At 42.1% G+C, this 23,865-nt stretch overlaps 1 non-coding gene across 1 annotated transcript; it reads left to right on the top strand.

The window, feature by feature from the left end:
* Window positions 1-17,945: 17,945 nt before the first annotated feature.
* Trnat-ugu (transfer RNA threonine (anticodon UGU)) lies at window positions 17,946-18,020 on the top strand. The gene has a single exon. It is a non-coding gene; the product is annotated as a tRNA-Thr (tRNA).
* Window positions 18,021-23,865: the final 5,845 nt, after the last annotated feature.

The raw sequence follows: 23,865 nt of genomic DNA, 5'->3' as shown, positions 1-23,865 counted from the left end.
TACAAATGTTTCACAAAGTTTTGTTTTCCTGCGATCGATCATTTTTCTTGGGGGTGCTCTCTCAGCCAGCGGAAGTTTAGTTATGACCACCTTGTATATAAGATCTGCTAACCTCGCGTGCTCGTAGCTAGTGAAATCGGACTCCCCGCAGTGAAAGGCGCGCTACAGGAAGAGATAGTGGAGCACTGTGGTCTGGAAGGAGGATGGCTGCGACTTCCGTCTTCAGGGAAACAGACGCGGCTAGGCTCGAGCAGGTCACTGCTGAGCAAGTAAACAATGCCTTTCTGTGGTAATGACAAATCGTTCAAATAGCTCTAAGCGCTATGGGTCATCAGTGTTCCCTATAACTTAGAACTACTTAAACCTAACTAACCTAAGGGTATCACACACATCGATGCCAGAGGTAGGATTCGAACGTGCGACCGTAGCAGTCGCGCGGTTCCGGACTGAAGCGCCTAGAACCGCTCGGCCATAGCGGCCGGCTGGTAATCCCATTCTCAAGATCCTTAACAGTTGTATGATCAAATTCCATCAATAAGGAACTTTTGGATGCTGGTTATGGGGATACACTTTCATATAAAAGACATTTCTAGGGTTCTGGACCTCAGTCGGTATTTTAAGGAACCCTTACAGGATCACGTTTTGTTGTCTGTCTGTCTGACTGACTGTCTGTCGGACTTTCCAGTACGGGTGGACGTAGCAAGCTCAAATTTATGACATACTAGGGTCTACAGTTCCGAGCCGATGTAAAAAAGTAAAACTTCTCAGCCAATGGAACGACAAGAAACGGCCATTTATGCCATATTTCGATACACGCAAAATCACCCACCAAAACCTACAGCGTACTTCCCCTTGACGTAGATTCATGAAATTTGGCTATAAGAAAGGTTACACAGTACAATTAAAGGAAAACATCACAAAAATGTTATTTTGTATTTATATAACGCGAAAAAGTATTTATTTTGTCATATGTTATCCGACTTCAGACTTGAAATGAAAATATTCTGCGTAGTCCTTGAATCCCTGACACCGATATTTCGTCAGTATCAATGTCGATAACAGGCGAATCCCGCAATGGATGAAATGTCTGTACACGCAATTAAGTTTGTACGGAACCCTCGTGTGCACGAGTCCTACTCGGACCTGGCTAGTTTTTTAAATATACCAAGATAACGTTGCTGCTAATTCCATTTTGCTGAAATTTTCTCGACTATTTGACATCGCCTGGATGATTTTAAAATGCTACACACCATATGTCCGTATCTTTTAAGTTTATGAAATATGTGGCTAAGCTATAGAAGCGAGGTAGCGTGGTGTACGACACGATATCGCCCAGCACCCACACAAAACTGCAGTTCACATAAATAACTAGTCAAAACGTACGTCGTAAAAATGGAAGAAGCAAGCACTGAATGCTTGCGTCTTCCGTTCCACGATGTAATTTTTATGTAATTCTACCAATGCTTTTCATTAGCACACTTTCAGTATTACCTTTGAGGAGTCTTTGACAATGGTGTAGAGCCGAGTCGCGTAAGACAGTACAAAATTAGTAAATAGAGAGGTCAAGAGTCCATTTAAAATAGCCACAACACTTCACAAAACAGTTGTGCATTTTGTTGCCCCTTACTCTCTTCTAGGCTTTGCTGCAGCATAGAAGACAGTAAACTGCTATGTTGTAACTTAGCGTATTGAGCCCTCGTATGTCAAGAGCTGTGTATGCGATGATACACTAAGTAACAAATGACTTTTTATGTGGGTAAAGGGCATTAATGGAATATCTAACAGATATGTAACTTTCTTCATTGTCAGGATTAACAGCTCACTAGCGTTAAATTGGTTACAAAGTTTTATTTACTTTCCACAAAGCCACTTCGTGTGATGCAACCATAACTGGTTTCGGCTCACAACGGCCGTCTTCAGATGTTACAGCGGGAAAAATAAAAAAGCTGATATTAAGATCTTAAAACAAGTGAAAGTATTTTTGCTACGTCTACTTGCCAGTTAAGTAATGTGCAATATACATGTGGATCATACCAGTGAGCGGCATTTCGTAACATACCAGTGAGCGGCATTTCGTAAACAAATCTTCAAGCGTTGGCAGAGTGAACGCAATAACAAAAATCAAGAAATTATATAGATACAACGAAGTGTACATTTTCTTTCTATACGCTTTGTGCTAGGTGTACACGTGCTCTATAAGACGAATCTTATTATGAAACATATAGTGTGCGATGTTACAGTAGAAGTTCAACCAGTTATTCGTAGACTTAGTTTGTAACCTACCAAGCTTTGATCCAGTTTACAAACTTGAAGAACTCGACAACACTTCTGGTTTCAAGGTATTTGATATCACTTCAGTTTTGTAAGATACGCTACTTGTGTTGCGGTGCATGTTCTGTCCCGAAACGCTGATTTCAGCACAACACTATTTTATCTGCTGTGTCCTAGTACAGCTGAGGCATTTGCGCATCTCATATCAGCATCAGCACTTCCTTATTTTCAACGCCATTCCAGGAATCATCACATCAGCATCAGCACATCCGGCCACTTGCCAAGGCCACGGAGTGCGAGGCGAGGGGAGGTTCCCCGCACCCCTGCTCGACAGCCAGTGATATGCAGTTCGCATGTGTGTGGTCGGCATGAATCTGCCTCCTTCCCCCCCCCCCCCCCCCCCTTTTCTCAGAGCACCACTGCTCTGCAGCCAATACTGTGCAATTTGCAGGCTTGTTGTCAGTATGAAGTGCAGGAGCCTAAGGCAGTAGAAAGTAGGAAAGTTGTTAAGCAAATAAGGGTTCTGCATTACGCGACTGGGCCCACCAATCCTCAGCGCTGCATATGTTACAATTTTTTAAGATGCGTAAGCACTCACAATTAGTATTCATTTACCTATAATGGTTATTATGTTTTGTATACGTTATACTTATGGGTTTCTTGTTCGTAATACAGCGCTGGTTGATGGACATATTCATAGCAGTAGCAGGTCATAGGTTTTAAATATCCATGCACAGCGCTCTTTCGGTGCATTTGTGTCTCGACAGTGACGATAACTGTTGAAAACGTCAACTGTAAGGATTAAAAAAAAATTAGCCAGCAAGACGAGGAGGGAGTCCTGACGACGATGTGACTGGAGTTTCTTTCTGTAGTTGGGGTATTCTAGAAATTGTAATCAGGATATTATCGGCAGGTATGTAGTAAATCATTATAATTTCATTAACAGTTAGGAGTTCCGCAGTATAGAGACAGCCGGCACGGTAGCTCAGAGTGTTAGGTCAAAGGGCTGGCTGGTCTCTGTAATAAACTGAGTGAAGGGATAAACAACGATCTTATACAGGTGTCATGTCACGTCCGCAACGAACAAAATGCAAAAAACTGTTATCAAAACGTCCTCGGTTCTGCGTTAGAAAACCCGTCAGTGCTTAAATGTTGATCAATAATCAGCATGGGCGGCCGAAGACTTCTGGCATAAAAAGTCACCCTCATTCTGCCAACGGCCCTGTCAAAGTGGGCGGAGGAGTAGTCAGAGGTTCAGGGCACTCTCTTGTCCTTGGGGTGGGAAACTGCCGCTACAGGCGGAAGAATCAGCAATGATCAACGGCATGAGGACGCAGAAAGCAATGGAAACCACTACATTAAAGACACATTACCTGTATCCACAGACCGGCCGCTGTGGTTTAGCGGTTCTAGGCGCGCAGTCCGGAACCGTGCGACTGCTACGATCGCAGGTTCGAATCCTCCCTCAAGCATGGATGTGTATGATGTCCTTAGGTTAGTTAGGTTTAAGTAGTTCTAAGTTCTAGGGGACTAATGATCAGCAGTTGAGTCCCATAGTGCTCAGAGCCATTTGAACCATTTTTGTATCCACAGGCTATGTGGCCTGTAACTCAAAAAGCCATAAAGATCTCTCCATTGGCAAAAGATTCCGAAACAGTCCCACATTCTGATCTCCGTGAGGGCCCTGCCAAAGGGGAGGTGACCATGAGAAAAAAAATTAATAACCAACGAAAGAATAACGTTCTAAGAGTTGAAGCGTGGAATGTCAGAAGCGTGAACGCGGTAGGAAAGCTAGAAAATCTGAAAAGGGAAGACTCAGTCTAGATATATTAATAGTTAATGAAGTGAAATGGAAAGAAGAGAACTATTTCTGCTCAGGTAAGTATAGGGTAATATCAACAGCAGCAGAAAATAGCATAACGGGAGTAGGATTCGTTATGAACAGGAAGATAGGACAGGGTGTGTGATGCTGTGAACAGATATAGACTCAGATCACAATGTGGTAGTGATGAAGAAATGGTTCAAATGGCTCTGAGCACTATGGGACTTAACTGCTGAGGTCATCAGTCCCCTAGAACTTAGAACTACTTAAACCTAACTAACCTAAGGACATCACACACATCCAAGCTCAAGGCAGGATTCGATCCTGCGACCGTAGCGTTCGCGCGGTGCCAGACTGAAGCGCCTAGAACCGCTTGGCCACTTCGGTCGGCAGTGATAAGGAGTAGGCTGAAATTTAAGAGAGAATCAGTAGGCAAAGAAGTGGGGCACAGAAGTACCAAGGAATGATGAGATACACTTCAAGTTCTCTAAGGCTATTGATATCGCTCTAAGGAATATCTCTATAGGCAATACAGTTGAAGAGGAATGAACTACTCTAAAAAAGGTAATAGTATAAGTTGGGAAGGAAAACATAGATACAAAGGAGATAACTGTGATGAAACAATGGGTAAGAGAAGAAATACTTCTGTTGATCGATGAAAGAAGGAAGTACAAAAATGACAAGGGAAATTCAGGGATACAGAAATGGAAGTCGTTGATGAATGAAACATATAGGAAGTGCAGGGACATTAAGACGAAATGGCTACCATGATAAAATGTTAAGGAATCGATAAAGAAATGACTGTCGGAAGGACTGACTCAGTATATAGGAAAGTCAAAAACCTTCCCTGAAATTAAAAACAAGGGTGGTAACAAGGGGAGTACTGCAGGAAATAGAATTTTTTTGGCAGAGAAGAGGAATTCGTGGTTTGCCGCATCAAACTAGTCAGAAGATGATGATGAAGAAAAAAAAAAAAAACTCTAATCTTCTAGAAGCGTGTATATTGTCGTGGAAAGTACCGGAGATCATAGAAATCAGAAAGATTGTTATAGAAGTCATGATCATATGAGAAATTCAGAACTGAAATAGAAGGAGATATCAGTGCTGAAAATCAGTAATAATACCAAATGTTACAGAATGACATTTTAAAAATGTGGAAAATTGAAGGGAAAGAAATTTTCAATGTTTTATTGTAAGCAGACATTAGCCGGAAATCTGAAATGAAGCTTCTACAGCACTGTGAACTTTCTACGCATTCGGTAGACTAAATGAAATACCAGGATACTGTAGTTTGGGAAATGTTCATTGACAGTAGAGGAGGGTGAAATACTATAGACTGAACCTGTGGTTTCACTACTGTAGAGTAGATGTTCAATACGACGGCCATCTACTTTTATACATAGCGTGCAACGACAGACCATGTTTTGTCTGATACAGTTAAGATGCCGCGCTCCCTTCTGATGACATCAGACAGTGTCACGTTGCGCTTAGTGAACTCAGGAATTGTTCCTATAGTCGCCGAGTACACAAGAAACTTTCAAGACCCCAGAGGAATAAAACGAGAGGGGCGAGTTCGGGACAGTGCGCATCCAATAGTTGGGCATCCATCCAGTTACTCACTGCCTGAAGTTGTCTGTCAGATGCACCGTGGCCGGACGACCGAAGTGTGCTGGAGTACCATAGTTCTGAAACCACAAACTAGTACAAGGGAACGTCCCCTAAAAGCTCAGGCAAGGCAATCTCAAGAAAGTTCAAATACCATGAACCACTCACACGATCCGGTAAAATGTGTGATCTCCAAGAATTCCAGCCCAAATGCTCATTGGGAAACCCGCCTGGTGGCTTGCGTGAATTTTCAGTAGCCAGGTGGTGTTTGTAGAAGATTCATTTCTCATTTCCGTCTGAAGGTTCCTGATATCAAAACGTTCAAATTTCATCCTCTACAGTCTCCCAGTGGTGGCTGTAGAAGCTTTATTTCTCATTTCCGGCTGAAGATTCATGATATCAAAACGTTCAAAATTTGATCCTCTACAACACCCAACGCCCTGTGTAATAAAGAAGCTTAAAAAAGTAGTTAAAAATTTGCATTACATTCATAGTAATAGAGAATGAGCTTTTCCTATTTAGAGCAGTTGAAGACAATGATTATATCGAACTCGTAACCCGCCCACTACTGATAAACTAAATAGAATTTTCAGAATAAAGTTTGCCGGTCGCTGTGACCGAGCGGTTCTAGGCACTTCAGTCCGGAACCACGCTGCTGATACGGTCGCAGGTTGGAATCCTGACCCGGGCATGGATGTGTGTGATGTCCTTAGGTTAGTTAGGTTTAAGTAGTTCTAAGTTCTAGACGACTGATGACCTCAGATGTTAAGTCCCATAGTGCTCAGAGCCATTTGAACCATTTTTGAAGAATAAACTTTCTGATGTGTCTCAGAAGAGTCTACATCTACACCGATACTCCGCAGTCCACCATACGGCGCGTGCTGGAGGGTACCGTGTACCACTATCAGTCATTTCCTTTCTTGTTCCACTCGCAAACAGAACGATGGAAAAAAGAATGTCTATATGCCTCGTATCTTATTCTCGTAGTCCTTACGCGAAATGTATGTTGGAGGCAACAGAACCGTCCTGCAGCAACTTCAAATGCCGGTTCTCAAAATTTTCTCAACAGTGTTTCTCGAAAAGTACGTCGCCTTCCGTCCAGGGATTCCCATTTGAGTTCCCGAAGCATCTCGCGGGTTGTTAGAAACTAACAGTAACAAATCTAGCAGTCCGACTCTGAACTAATTCGATGTCTTCCTTTAACCTGGCGTAGTACGGATCCCAAACACGCGAGCAGTACTCAAGAATAGATCGCACTAGCGTCCTATATGCGGTCTCCTTTGCAGGTCAACCACACATTCCTAGATGTTCTACAGTCAGTGTTAATCACCACTTTTATTTTATGGGAGTCAGGTGTAGGCCTCAGTGTGGAAACCATTCAAAAACTGAGGGCTGCTCAGCGACGAATGGTAAGATGAGTGTTCCGAATTGCTAGGAAAGACAAGAAAACAAACAAATGCTTCGCGGGAAAAATTCGAGGAGAAGATGTAATTACGAGTGAAAACGAATGTTTTAAGTTGCGCGGTACCTGTAGCCACGGTAGTGGACGGTTAGATAGTCCAAGAAAGTTCTCTGCTGTATTCAAAGCGACTGGAACAGGTCGAGACGGCAACATAACGGAAAGTAGGAGGATGATACTAAACATGCTGGATCAACAACGGGCAGCCTAGATGGAGACTGTGATACAATGAGAAGTAGATAGCAGCGAATAGCGGATGGCTAATATCGACAGTCGACCAGTTGACGGACTTCGGCCAATAACGCTAACGTAAGATGTTCCCGTAGTATAGCTTGGTTGTTCATGTGAAATATAAGGGATGATGTAATTTAATGTATGACACTATACTCAGTTTGCGTGCGTTTTGGCTTGTGCTGGAGAACGAGAATAACACGAGCTGAGTAAAGACTTCCATGTCTAGCAACCAGTAAGTGAAATACCGAACAAAATATCGTGGACTTCCTTACATTTCTTTCTCTGAGAAAAATTCATTTGATTACGTATACACGTGACATTGCTTTCGGCTACTGATGAGACAGCTGCAGAAGTCTACGTAGGTAATACTGCGAGTGTCAGTGTAAGAACATGAAGATATTAGGATCTAATCTTCTCTGTATAGTATGTCCTATGAGGTATGGTCAACAATCAGAAACATGAAAAGAATAATCATTTGTAACCAAAAATTTTACATTGACATGTGTCCTGTTCTGAATGGCTTCTGAAATACAACACATTTAGTGTACATTTATTTTCTGTTTTATTCAATATACATACACTTTCACAACAGTTAGCGGACATTACAACATGCGCTTTTCAAATTAGCAATTCAAAAATACGTATTTGTAACACATCCACCTGTAACCATTATCGTACAAGTCATATTACACTGAACAGTCAAAGTAACTGGTACACCTAGCTAATACAGTGTAGGGCCCCCACGGGCACGCAGAGGTGCCGCAACACGACGTGGTATGCGCCCGACTAATGTCTGAAATACTGCTGGAGGAAATTGAAACCATGAATACTGCAGGGATATCATAAATCTATAACAGTACGACGTTTTGGAGATCTCTTCTGAACAGCACATTGCAAAGCATCCCAAATATGATAAATAATGTTCATTCTGGGGAATATCGTGGCCAGCGTAAGTGTAAAAACAAAGAAGAGTGTTCCTGGAGCCACTCTGTAGTACTTCTAGACGTATGGGGTGTTGCATTGTCCTGTTCGAATTGCGGAAGACCGTCGCAATGCACAATCGACATGAATGAATGCAGGTGATCAGACAGCATGCTTACGTACGTGTCACCTGGCAGAGTCGTATCTACACGTACCAGAGGCTCCATATTACTCCAACAGCACACGCCCCACACCATTACATAGTCTCTACCTGCTGACATGCAGGTTCCACGGATTCATGAGGTTGTCTCCATACCCGTACACGCCCATCGGCACGATATAATTTGAAACGAGACTCGTCCGACCAGGCAACACGTTTCCATTCATCAATAGTTCAGTGTCGGTTTTGATGGTCCCAGGCGAGGCGTAAAGCTTTGCGTCGTACAGTCATCAAGGGTATACAAGTGGGCCTTCGGATTCGAAAGCCCATATCGCTGATATTTCGTTGAATGGTCCGCACGGTGACACTTGTTGATGCCCCAGCATTGAAACTGCAGCAATTTGCGGAAGGGTTGCACTTCTGTCACGTTGGACGATTCTCTTCAGTCGTCATTGGTCCAGTTCTTGCAGGATCTTTTTCCGGCCGCAGCGATGTCGGAGATTTCATGTTTTAACGGATTCCTGATATTCACGGTACACTCGTGAAAGGGTCGTGCGGGAAAATCCCCACTTCATAGCTAGATCGGAGACGCTCTGTCTCATCGCTCGAGCGATGACTTCAAACCCACTTAAATCGTGATAACCTGCCATTGTAGCAGCAATAGGCGATGTAACAACTGTGCCAGACACTTCTTGTCTTATATAGGTGTTGCCCGCCGCAGCGCAGTATTCTGCTTCTTTACATATCTTGATATCTGAATATGCATGCCTAAACCAGTTTGTCCGGCGCTTAAACGTACGAAGGGTGTACAGACCACAATAAATGTTCGAATATCCCACCGTCAACTTCAGTACAATTGTGTTCCGTTGGGAGAACATGTTGTGTTCCTTATCTGAGTGCCTCTCAACGTTCCTTAAAGCAACTGAAATATGTCACTTTCCTGTCGTCGTATTTCGTAGATAACCAGCTTGTCAGCTCTTGACGTTGTAGTCTAGCGTGTCTAACCGCGTATTGTTGTGTCGAATAGCAGTAACTGTGCGGCCGATATGACTTAACCTTGACTGAGATAACGCAACTGCAACCAGCAGGACAGTAACACAAAAGGTTTGTGGTCTTTAAGGAGCAGCTCTTGACGTCAGTATACTAGCATACTTTCCTATTACATGCTTGTCTCTTGGTGCACGGAGACAAGCAGAAACCTGAGTTTTAGCCTTTCCGTGTGTGTGCTTCTGACTCGGTGTTAGGCAGTGAGCCGCACGTAGTGTGTGCTTGGATGCGACTGCCTGCCGACGTGGCCACCGGCCATGTGAGCTGGAGCACTTGTTTATTATGTTCGACTGCTACCTGTAGTCAACTAACGACACTGCGGAACTGTAATTAAATGCCGTTCCTGGTGCGAATAAACTCGAAGCTTTGGAAGAAAAACGAAAAAGACGATTCCACTATCTTTTAGTAAATGGTTAATACGTGTTGTACTGGTCTAGTATAGCAACAGAAGGCAGCAAATGGCAATCTTAAGTTTTATATTTCGTGTTTAGTAATAATTCACAAAGGAGGACCGTACAAGCAAACTGTCGTTGGCTGCCGCACAGACTCCCGTATGGAGCACATAGTAATAGACGTCCATGGTGTAGAAAAACCATTGAAAGAGTTCTAAACAAATAAGTCGCCCGGCCCAGAGTAAATCCCATTTCCGTTTTACAAAGACTACTCTACGCTATGGTATTTGCTCTTACTTAGCTTTGATTTACCGCGAGTGTCTCGCACAGGTTAAAACCCCGAGCGTCTGGAAAAGTTGCAGGTGATTCCTACCTATAAGAAGGACAAAATAACGCACCTGCCAGTTTGTAGACAAATACTCTTAACACCAAATTGCTGCAGAATTCTAGCACATATTCTAAATTCGAATATAATAAATTTCCGTGAGACAGAAAAGCTTCTGTCCGCAGATCAGCACGGTTCCAGGAAGAATCGTTCGTGCGAAACACAATTTGCCCTATTTTCACATCTTGCGAACCTTTGATTATGGGCAACAGGCAGATTCCATAATCCTAGTTTTCCGAAAAGCGTTTGCCACGGTGACCCACTGCATACATTTACGGAAGGTCTGAGCCTACTGAATATTTTCCCGGATATGTGAATGGCTCGAAGACTTCTTTCGTAATAGAATCCAGTACGTTGGGCTAAACAACGAGTGCCCATTGGAGACAAGGATATCGTCAGGAGTGGCCCACGGAAATTGGCAGGACGGATTTTGTTTTGTATATACATAAATGATTTAATGGATAGGGTGAGCAGCAGTCTAGAACTGTTTGCTCATGACGCTAGGAGAATATCATCGTTGTGCAACGGTAGAATGATACAGGATTTCTATTGGGTGTGATTTATGGCAGTTTGCCCAAAATGTAGATTAATGCAGACCAGGGGGAAAAACAATCCCGTAATGTCAGAATACAGCATTATTTGATTGCAGCTTGACGCAGTCACTTGCATTGAACGTCTGGGCGACCTGAAATGGAACGAGTACTTAAGGACGATGTAAGGAGGGCGAATACTCCACTAACGTTTACCGGGAGAATGTTAGGGAAGTGTTGCTCATCTATAAAGGTGACGATGTACAGAATTCTAGGGTGACGAATTATAGAGAACAGCTCTAGTGTTTAGGATCCTCACCAGTTCAGAATAAAGGAAGACTTTGAAGCAGTTCAGGGTCGTTCTGTTAGATTTGTTACAGCAGTTTCGATCATTACGCGAGTATTATGTGGGTGCTTCGTAAACACAAATGGGAGACTCTAGAGGAACAACGAATTTCTTTTCGCATAAAACTACAAGAAAATTTAAAGAATCGACATATATAGTTGATTGCAGAACAATTCTGCTTCCGCCAACATTCATTTTAAGTAAAGGCCGTGGAAACGAGATACGAGAAATTAGAGCTCGTACTGAGGCTTACAGACGGTCGATTTTCCATCGCTTCATTTGCGAGCAGAACAGGGAAGCAGGAAAGGAAATTACTTTAGTCGTACAACGTAACCTCCGTCAGGCACCATACAATGGCTTGCAGAATATTTATGTAGATGTAAATGTAAAATTTTCAAGGGAGGTGTAGTACGTACTCAGATTAATAATGTCCACTACATGTACGTAAAATTTATAATAATAATACACTACCGGCCATTAAAATTGATATACCACGAAAATGACCTGCTACAGACGCGAAATTTAACCGACAGGAAGAAGATGCTATGGTATGCAAATGATTAGCTTTTCAGAGCATTCACACAAGGTCGGCGCCAGTGGCGACATCTACAACGTGCTGACATGAGGAAAGTTTACAACCTCATACACAAACAGCAGTTGACCGGCGTTGCCTGGTCAAACGTTGTTGTGATGCCTCGTGTAAGGAGGAGAAATGCATACCATCATGTTTCTGACTTCGATAAAGGTCGGATTGCTGCTCGCGTTGGTCGAGATCGAATGACTGTTAGCAGAATTTGGAATCGGTGGGTTCTGGAGGGTAATACGGAACGCCGTGCTGGATCCCAACGGCCTCGTATCACTAGCAGTCGAGATGGCAGGCATCTTATCCGCATGGCTGTAATGGATCGTGCAGCCACGTCTCGATACCTGACTCAACAGATGGGGACGTTTGCAAGACAACAACCATCTGCACGAACAGTTCGACGACGTTTGCAGCAGCATGGACTATCAGCTCGGAGACCGTGGCTGCGGTTACCCTTGATGCTGCATCACAAACAGGAGCTCCTGCGATGGTGTACTCAACGACGAACCAGGGTGCACGAATGGCAAAACGTCATTTTTTCGGATGAATCCAGGTTCTGTTTACAGCATCATGATGGTCGCATCCGTGTTTGGCGGCATCGCGGTGAACGCACATTGGAAGCGTGTATTCATCATCGCCATACTGGCGTATCACCCGGCGTGATGGTATGGGGTGCCATTGGTTACAAGTCTTGGTCACCTCTTGTTCGCATTGACGTCACTTTGAACAGTGGACGTTACATTTCAGATGTGTTACGACCCGTGGCTCTACCCTTCATTCGATCCCTGCGAAACCCCACATTTCAGTAGGATAATGCACGACCGCATGTTGCAGTTCCTGTACGGGCCTTTCTGGATACAGAAAATGTTCAACTGCTGCTCTGGCCAGCACTTTCTCCAGATCTCTCGCCAATTGAAAACGTCTGGTCAATAGTAGCCGAGCAACTGGCTCGTCACAATACGCCAGTCACTACTCTTGATGAACTGTGGTATCGTGTTGAAGCTGCATGGACAGCTGTACCTGTACACGCCATCCAAACTCTGTTTGACTCAATGCCCAGGCGTATCGAGGCCATTATTACGGCCAGAGGTGGTTGTTCTGGGTACTGATTTCTCTGGACCTATGCACCCAAATTGATTGAAAATGTTATCACATGTCAGTTCTAGTATATTATATTTGTCCAATGACTACCCGTTTACAATCTGCATTTTTTCTTGGTGTAGCAATTTCAATGGCCAGTAGTGTATTTGCGAGATTTGTCACGAAAGGAACTCATAGAGCAAAATTCGTGATTACGTCCAATGGTCCATGGTTTCGATTACATATGCTTGTGGACAGAAAGAATCTGTAATTTACCTATTAAAAGCTATGTGAAAACAATAAAACGTCCGTACACAATATGGAATAATTTTTAGGGTGTTAGAAAGTATAGTAACGTTCAGAAAGGATAGATTGAATACAGTTGCTGGTGCCGTGTTTGGTGCTGTTAGAAGTATTTTATCGTATAGCGAAATTGAAGTGGATACAATATGTTACGTAAGGCCGTGGTCAGGTTAATCGCTTGAAAAATGTATTTTATAATAAACTAAAACATATACATATACCACATATGAACAAAAGAAAAATCCAGTTACGATTAATAACACCTCCAGTCACCTGCAGCGTCGATAATAGGTTGGCATCAAGGAGGTATCCTTGCAACCTAGATTTCCGTGTATTTACGTGAAAGAGACCTCTTAATGCTCTGAATTCGCATTACCAAGTGTTTCAAAGAGAAGAACTCTCATTCGTTGCAACTTCTTTCTGATATAACGCCAAACATTTTCAATAGGGTTAGTGTCAGGCGGCTGTGAGGACGAATCCACTACCTGCACTCTTTCCTTCTTTCTCCAGTCGCTGCAAAGCCTGCTGCGGTGCTTCGCATCATTGTCCTTCCGCAGTATCCAATCTTCATTTTCGTCGATGAAAGAGCGTTTGGCGCCCAGTATCAAATATTTTTCTTAAACGCGACGCTTAAGGTACACTCATGTCTCCTGGTGTGTATGTCAGTCAAAAATTCAAAGTAAACTAATGCCTTACGGACAATGCATAAAGAATAAAAGTTCCTTCTGTGAGGTTGTGAACGAACTAAGGCGATATCTTTTACCAACTGCGTGTAATGCTGACAACGCGCTTACTTGACAGATTGTACTTCCTGTGAGTTAGTGTGGGTAGAGTTTACATTTGACAAACTGAAAGAGATTAATAATTGGTTATTTTTTACCAACCTCTCAAACCCTCCTCCCTCCCTCCCTCCCCCCCCCCCCCTCCCCTTCCAGCGACTCAGATAATTCAGTTGCTGACGAGTGTGAGACAACAAATATAGCCCACTCATACAACAATTACAGTTTGTGGTGACTTCAATCTATCCTCGCTATGTTGGCCGAGCGGTTCTGGAACCGCGCGACCGCTACGGTCGCAGGTTCGAATCCTGCCTCGGGCATTGATATGTGTGATGCCCTTACCTTAGATAGTTTAAGTAGTTCTAAGTTCTAGGGGACTAATGACCTCAGATGTTAAGTCCCTTAGTGCTCAGGGTCATTTGAACCATTATTGAATTTGTTTGAAGCCGGTCGCAAGGTTAAAACATCGTCCAAAAACGTAGTAAGCACAAGTGGTTTCACCGAAAATCATTTTCAACAATTAATTAAGAATCCCAATCGAAAGGGAAATGTTTGCGAAAAAATATTTGATCTCTTAGCAACAAATAATCTTAAGCAAATAGGAACATCATGGCGGACGGGGGTATTAGTGACCACAAAGCAGTTGTAGCGAGACTGAGTACTGTAACATACAAATCTACCCAAAATAATATAAAGCAGATAAAAATTTGCTTGATGACTTCTTAAGAGTCAGTCTCTACTCCTTTCAAACTAACTATATAAGTGTAGACCAGATGTGGCTTGGGTTGAGAGAATTAGTATCAGCAGCAATTGTGAGATTTATTCCTAATAAATTAAAGAAAGCTAATACTAATCCTCTTTGACACACATAGCAGAACAGAACGCTGTTGCAGAAGCAACGAAAAACGTGATACATTCAAAAGAACGTAAAATTTGCAAGATTGGCGATATGTGTGTGGATGTATTCTTTCCGGCGAAGATGATGAGAATAACATTCATCGAAACGTCGCGGAATTTCGACGCAGCTACCCGGATCGAAGCCCGAGAGGACTTCATCAGCAAAATTGGCGATGTTTTGCTAGAGTTTGAAACTTAATGCGGACTTAAGTGCAAAATTCTTTTGATAGCTTCCACAACGAAAACGTCTCGAAATCTGCAGAAAATTCAAAGAGAGTCTGGTCATGTGTTAAGTACACAAGAGGTAAGGCACATTAAATATCAAATCAAATAAAGAGCAACGTTAAATATACTCATTGGACGATACCAACGGTTATATCACCGATGACAGAGTCGCTAGAGCGGAGTAATTAGACACATTTTCCCGAAATTCCTTAGCCAAAAAAGACAAAGTAAATATTCCAGAATTCGAACCAATAAATGAGTAGCTTAGGAAATATCCTCCGCGTAATGAAGCATCCCCAACCAATAAAGGTAAGACCTTCGGTCCAGGTTGTATACCTGTTGTCACTCATATCAATGACGTCGATTTGCAGTAGGATTCTGGAACAATGCGTGTTTCGAACTTCTTGAATTACCTCAGAGAAAATGGTCTATTGACGCATAGAACAAATTCAGAAAACATCGTTCTTGTGAAACACAACTAGCGCTTTATTAGCCAGAAATAATGAGTGCTACCGACACGGAAGCTCAAATTGACTCCGTATTTCTAGATTTTCAGAATGTTTTTGACAACGTTCCTCACAATAGACTTCACTCGAATAGCGTGGCTACTGCGTATCGTCTTATCTGTCCGAATGGATTCGTGATTTACTGCCTGGAAGTCACATAGTAAATGACGGAAAGTAAATATTCCAGAATTCGAACCAATAAATGAGTAGCTTAGGAAATATCCTCCGCGTAATGAAGCATCCCCAATCAATAAAGGTAAGACCTTCGGTCCAGGTTGTATACCTGTTGTCACTCATATCAATGACGTCGATTTGCAGTAGGATTCTGGAACAATGCGTGTTTCGAACTTCTTGAATTACCTCAGAGAAAATGGTCTATTGACGCATAGAACGAATTCAGAAAACATCGTTCTTGTGAAACACAACTAGCGCTTTATTCGCCAGAAATAATGAGTGCTACCGACACGGAAGCTCAAATTGACTCCGTATTTCTAGATTTTCAGAATGTTTTTGACAACGTTCCTCACAATAGACTTCACTCGAATAGCGTGGCTACTGCGTATAGTCTTATCTGTCCGAATGGATTCGTGATTTACTGCCTGGAAGTCACATAGTAAATGACGGAAAGTCATCGAATAAAACAGAGTAACATTTGACGTTCCCCAAATAATCGTTATAGGTCCTCCGCTGTTCCTAATCTATATAAACGATTTAGAAGACAATATCAGAAACCTCTTAGACTGTTTACAGATGGTGCCGTCATTTACCGTCTCTTAACGTCATCAGAAGATCAAAGTCAATTGCAAAATAACTTAGACACGATATATGCATGGTGCGAAAAGTGGCAATTGACCCTAAATAATGAAAAACGTGAGGTCATCCGCACGAGCACTAAAAGGAATTCTTCAGATTTCGGTTACACGATAAATCATACAAATCTAATGCTGTCAGTTCAACTAAATACCTGCGTTTAATTGGCAGAATACTTAGAAGATGGAACAAATCCACTAAAGAAACTACCTACACTATGTTTACCAGTCCTCTGCATTACCGTAAGGTAAAGGATCCTTACCAGGTAGGATTAGCGAAGGACATCGAGAAAGTGCAAAGAATGGAAGCTTTTTTATGTTATCGAAAACAGGGAGATAGTGTCACGGACATGTTAATACATTTCACCCACTGTGAGACAAAACGGTCAATGCCTTCATCGAAAAATGTTGGCTATTGCCTACGGTACCGTATGTGTTCCCAGGTGTAGTCCTATTCGTTCGAAACAAATCGACGGCCCTGAATTGGCTCCAAAATTATGAAAGTCGCATGTGGAGAGGTCGGGACTATGTGGAGGATGTATAAGGGCTACCCAGAGAAATTTTTTTCCATGAAGGTATTGACCGTCTTATCTCAGAGTGGGATAAATTAACAGTTATAGTGATAACTTTTTTACTTACATTTTTGCATATGTCTCGTTTTCATTTGACTGACCCTTGTAACCTCAGGTAAGGCAGATGACAGACAGATCCATTGGGAAAATCTTCAGAAGTACGGTAGCTTAGCCTATAAAACCCTCGTTCGATCAATACTTGTATGTTATTCATCAGCGTGCGATCAGTGCCAGTTAGAATTCATAGAACAAATAGAGAAGATACAAAGAAGATCAGCACATTCTGCACAGGTTCATTTAAAATGTAAGTAAGAAAGTGTTAGATGCTAAACGAGATGAGTTGTGCATCAGTGTGTTTTATACTGTAAAATTCCGAGAGCACACATTCCTAAAAGAGTCAACCAATACACTCACAGAATAAAAACACAACACCAAGAACGAGTTGTGAGGAAGCTTGTGGGCTAGTTTCAACATGTGAAAGATGACGTCTATTTAGATTTCACGACAGCTGCGTAACAGTGGCGCTAATGGCGCCGCTATGAGGATGCGAATTAGGATTGCTTTAAATACACGCTGTAGCGGTAGTTAGCGTTAGTTACCTTTGAGATTGGACGTGGTGAGTCGATGTTAGTCAAGGATGCCTTTAAGACGACAAGTAGGACATTTCTAACACCGCACTGGATTCGAACGACATCATGTAATAGCTATACATGACGATAGTATCTGTCCACGAAAGAACAGTTACCGTAGATGACCATGCAGCTTTGCTAGAAATGAAATGATAATTAAATGGACGCCCTAGCTGCAAACAGGCGTTGATGTACTTCATTAGGGACATGCTGAAAATGTGTGCCCCGACCGGGACTCGAACCCGGGACCTCCTGCTTACGTGCCAGAGCCTCTATCCATCTGAGCTACCGTGAGAGGTGCACTCGAATGAGTGGTGTGGACATGTTGGGAATGTGGATCTCACGGGGAGCGTGCAAGGTATATGTCCCTGCAGTCGCGCTATCCTCTGTGCCCTCGGTGGCTCAGATGGATAGAGCGTCTGCCATGTAAGCAGGAGATCCCGGGTTCGAGTCCCGGTCGGGGCACACATTTTCAGCATGTCTCTAATGAAGTACATCAACGCCTGTTTGCAGCTAGGGTGTCCATTTAATTATCACATCATGTAATAGGGCTACGAGAAGCTAGATGTTCCTTCTGAGATATTAGAGAAAGGTTTATCAGGAATGTAGCCACTGTACGTGATTGCTGGCAGCAGTGCTCACGAGAATCTACACTCACAAGAAGACCGGCCTCCGGATGACCACGTGGCACTACCGATGGGGAAAACCATCCATCGTATTTGGTTTATGGCTCGGCACATTCCACCCCGGTGCCAGTGATGGCCGTATGTTGGTTAGAAGCAGGGCAGTTGAGGGTCTGCAGCCAACCAGTCTGCGTGCTAGACACACCGCGAGTTACGGTTTTGTGTGCGATTTCCTAAGGAAGTATGAGCACTCAAGTGGCCATCCCATGTACCCTGACTGCAAATTCGTACGTCAGTCCGGTGATTCGACCTATGTTGCCATTCACGAACAGTGTTCCAGGGGAAATTTTTCAACAGGGTAACGCTCGCCCACTTACGGCTTTTGCCAATCCACCATGCTTTACAGAGTGTCGACATGTTGCCTTGGTCTACTTGGGCACCAGATCTGTCTCTGCTCGAGTACATGTGGGACATCATCAAACAACTCCAGCGTCAGCCGCAAACAGAATTGACCGACCAAACCCAGCAGGTGTAGAATTCCGTACCACAAACTGAGATCCAGCATCTGTACAGCATAATGAGTGCACTTTGCATGTTTGCATTCAAAATTCAAATTAATATACAAGCATATCACATTTGCAATGGCTTACCTCGATCTTGCATTAACTTGTGATCTTGCAACGTTAATCAATGAAGCATGTTACCTAATCAAACGTATTCCGAAGTTTCATTACTCGTTAATTAATTTCTGATGCTACAATTCTTTCCCAGTGTACATTTCTTCCTCTTGCGCATACCACGCGAAAAGACCATGAAGGTAAAATTACAGTTTCTAGCCCACACAAAGATTTACCAACAATCACTCTTTCTTTGGAACATCCGCACTCGATCAAGAAGGAGGGGAAGTTGTAGTGCCACACTCAGTGGCCTCTCTCAAAAATCTTCAGGTGGCTTTCGGAATATACAATGAAGAGCCAAAGGAAGTGGTACACCTGCCTAAAATCGAGTAGGACCACCGCCAACACGGAGAAGTGCCGCAACACGACGAGACATGGGCTCGACTAATGTCTGAAACAGTGCTGGAGTACCAGAGGGTGGAAATCTTTTCTGAATAGCATGTTGCAAGGCACCCCAGATATGCTGAATAACTTTCGTGTCTGGGGAGTTTGGTGGCCAGCGGAAGTGTTTAAACGCAGAAGATTGTTCCTGGAGCCACTCTGTAGCAATTCCCGACGTGTGGGGTGCATTGTCCTGCTCGAATTGCCCAAGTCCGTCGGAATGAACATAAATGGATGCAGGTGGTCAGAGAGGATGCTTACACCTAATCACCCAGATTAGGCGTAAAGTTTTATATAGTTCAGTCATCAAGTGTACACGAGTGGGCCTTCGGCTCTGAGCCCATATAGATAATGTTTCGTTGACACTTATTGATGGCCCAGCATGTCGGAGATGTGATGTTTTACCGGATTCCTGGTTTTCGCTCTACACAGGTGAAATGATCGTACGGAAAAATCGCCACTTCATCGCTACCCCGGAGATGCTGTATCAGCTTTAACGCTACGTTCAAACTCACTTTAAATCTTGATAACCTGCCATTGTAGCAACAGTAACCGCTCTAACGACTGTGCCAGACACTTGTTGCCTTATGTAGGCGTTGCCGACTGCAGCGCCACATTCTGCCCGTCTACATAGCTCTGTATTTGAATACACATGGCCGTACGAGTTTCTTTCGCACTTCAGTGTGGATGCAGATGTAAATTATTTAGTTCATTAATTCCACATTACTTTTGATATATCTCTTAGTACATGGAGAACTACACCTTAATAATGTATATTAATTTCATCCATAAGGTATGGAGGGAGTCAGAACTAGTCTGTGGCCTCATAGCCTGCTGAGCTGGAATTGGAAATTGCATTTGAGTGAAGTAATATTAGATGACATGACGTATTGATATACTGAAGTTACATGTTCGCGATTTCGGATAGTCTGTGCTTGGATTGGAAATACCAAGTACCCTTAGCCAGTCACCATATACTGCATATAAAAGCTATCTGATGAAGCCGCTCTCAGACAGCTGGGACAAATTAACGGCAGAATCAATTAATAAATGTTCCCTAAGAGTACCTGAGTAGAAGAATCAAACATATTTACTATAGCAAATTTATTAGTGAAACTGAGTTCGTTCTGAGACAGTCTGCATTGTTTCCAGATCACCCACCCTCCCCATGCTCCCTCCTTCCACACTTCCCTCTAGACCAATGGCCTTTCATATAAAATGGACGGCAGTTCTCGTATTAGCTAGGGTAGCAGGACGGCCTGCACGGTTACGAGATTTTTGGTGCCCTAATCACTGTAATTTATTACCACCCTACTTTATTTACAATAATTTATGTTTGCCAGTAGTTTTTAAGATACTTTTACTTATCAGTTTAATTTTTTATTCCTATTCCTCATGATTATTACTTATTTGCATAATTTATGGCACAAGACGGCTGCGACTATGAAATCGCTCTCAAGCATGCCTTCCTCCGTGAATTGTAATACAGATCCACACCTCTGATGTTACAGTGGATATAGCCCAGTGTAAAATAGTCGGAAATTTAAAAAGATTCACGTTCTCTATGTCTTTGTGGGATGCTGCCTTCACCTATGGAGGCAAAAACAATGCAGTGCGTGGTACAGGGTGCAGGTTGGAGGTCAGGAGATAAGATAGGCTTGGTGTTGACACTGTTTGGGTGTTACATATGTGTGGCCCCCAAAGCACTGATGAGGACAACATGCTACAGCATGGGTTGGCGATACTAGAGAGCCAGGACCAGTGCTGGGTAGCTCCCACATCCACTGATGCAGGAATTGGCATAGGCACAGCACAATTACATAACAAAAGCCTCATCCGAAAATTTTTCCCATAAAGGTAACTCAAATCAAACAGAAGTCTAAAAACAAACCATGTATTACACAAGAAATATAGGCATCATGCGAGACAAAAATCAAACTGTATCTACTATCTAGGAATAGCTTTGATGTTAGTATTGCAATGCATTTCAAAGAATACAGCAAAATATTGAAGCAAGTAATCCAGAAATCTAAGTAGCTTTATTGTGAGAAAAGATAATTACATCAGGCAACAAAATAAATACCAGACAATATATAGTGAAGACAGAGAGAAGTTGGCCCAAAAATGAGAGTAACACATAGTTCTAAAAATAAATGGTACATTGTTAACAAGTGCATGTAGTGTTGCAAACCTCTTAAACAAGTATTTCTGTTTCTGTTACTGACTGATGGACGTTATCAGGTTCAGCAAACAGTGTAATGGAATATCTGAGACCAGTCTCTACAAGCAACTTCATTAAGATGGAAATGACACTCATTCTCCCAAAGAAGTAGTATCAATCATAAAGTCCTTAAAATCAAAGTACCCAAGGGGTTATGATAAAATACCCACGAAGTTAACCAAAGACTGTTCATGTGAATTGAGTTCTATCTTAATTTATTTGTGCAATGAATCTTGTATCAGCAGAACATTTCCAGACTGGTTAAAATATGCTGAAGTTAAACCTCTCTACCAGAAGGGGGAGAGGGTGATACCATTATACTATTGACCAATTTCACTTTTGCCTAATTTTTCAAAACTATTTGAAAAGGTTGTGTTCAAGGGCCTTCTTAAGCATCTGATTGCGAATAATACATAGTCCAAGTCACAGTTTCGCTTTCTTAAGGTCTCTGATATAGAGAAAGCTATTTACACATACCGTGAGAATGTACTTGATTCATTAGATAACAAATTACTGCCATTTTCTGCGACCTGTCAAAACCCTTTGACTGTGTGAATCACAACATTCTCTTAAGTAAATTAGGATATTATGACGTCACTGGTACTGTGCAAAATAGTTCAAGTCTTACCTAACTATTAGGAAACAAAGGGTATCATTACGAAGAGTCTGTGTAGTAAGCAATCAGTCTTCATGTGGCTGGGAAATAATTACATGTGGTGTTTCTCAAGGTTCCATCTTGGGTCCATTGCTTTTTCCTCTGTACATTAATGACCTCTTGCGTGTTACATTGCAGTTGTTAAGTTTATTTTGTTTTCAAATAACAAAAGCACCGAAAAAAACATAAAGTCAATTAAAGATTTAGAAATGGCTGCTAATTAAATTTTCACTGAAATTAATTCACTACCATTAAACTTTGAACAAACCTACTACATGCAGTACAGAACCTATAAGAGTTTTCCTCCCAGCAAGTGTATAACATATGAAGACATGCAGATAGAACAGGTTGACACTGTTAAATTTCTGGGATTACAACTCTATAATAAATTCAGTTGGGAAGGACATACCAAAGAATTGTTGAAGGAAATAAACAATTTGCAATGCAAATGATGACAGATACAGCAGATATAAATGTAAAAAAAACTTGCACACTTTGCTTATTTTCTTTCTATTATATCATATGGGATCATATTCCGCAGTAACTCTTCAAACCGAACTTAGAGTGCAAAAGCATATACTAAGAAAGAGCAGTCTACATAAACACATACGAGTGCAAAAGCATATAATAAGAAAGAGCAATCTACATAAACACATACAATCACTTGCTTTGGTCCAAAAGGAGGACCTGTATTCTGAATCACACATTTTCAATAAATTAGCACCAATCACAGTTTAAACAGAGTTTGAAAGACTTTTCGGTACGCAATTTCTTCTATTCTGTAGATGAATATCTTAACAGGGACTGCTGAACCAGCTTAAGTGAAAATGATTGACAAATTCCAGTTTTGACAGCACTTGTTCACAACAATCAAGATAATATACTTTTGTGTGATAAATTCATTAAAAACGAATAATTACATTTCATTCTGACAGAATATAAGTTCTGTAGATGTTAGCAGTTCCCATTTACTGTAATGTATTCTTCTATCTTGGCAATCTCCTAACGAATGATCGAGGAAGTGGGTAATATATTCAGATGTTCTATGTGTTTTATGCTCCACGCCCACGAGAATCATCTCATTTTTGGGTGTATGCAAAGAAAACTGAATCTAATCAAATCTAATCTAAACATGGAACCTAGGTTCATCTGTGTACCTTGTTTTAAACATGAAGTCAATACGTCCACAGTGCAAATGCTATGTAGGAAGTGTGTACTTCGTTTCAAAAGGTGACTACACACATATCTAACAAGGTGTGATGTGTTACATTGCACCAAATCGTTTCAAAATGTTTTAAGTAAATAGATCATGCAAAATCCTTCAAAATGTTTTAAGTAAATAGATCATGCAGAATACAACTGTTAAACAAGCTATATCGCCTTCTCTTTTAATTTTATACTTATCACGGCACTAACGATTTTTATGTGTGGCCAGTGGTGTTGTTGCCGGCCGCGGTGGTCTAGCGGTTAAGGCGCTCACTCCGGAACCGCGCGACTGCTACGGTCGCAGGTTCGAATCCTGCCTCGGGCATGGATGTGTGTGATGTCCTTAGCTTAGTAAGTTTTAAGTAGTTCTAAGTTCTAGGGGACTGATGATCACATCAGTTAAGTCCCATAGTGCTCAGAGCCATTTGAACCATTTGAACCAGTTGTGTTGTTTTAATGTAATGTCACTACATACATGTCTGGAGGGACCCAGAAAAATTCCTAAATAAACAGACTATGCAATATGCGGCCTCTCTTACTTGAACTT

This window comes from Schistocerca gregaria, chromosome 1 (genome assembly GCF_023897955.1).
Source record: "Schistocerca gregaria isolate iqSchGreg1 chromosome 1, iqSchGreg1.2, whole genome shotgun sequence".
Taxonomy (NCBI): domain Eukaryota; kingdom Metazoa; phylum Arthropoda; class Insecta; order Orthoptera; family Acrididae; genus Schistocerca; species Schistocerca gregaria.
Note: the sequence above shows the minus strand (reverse complement) of the source record. Positions and strands in the feature narration are given on the sequence as shown.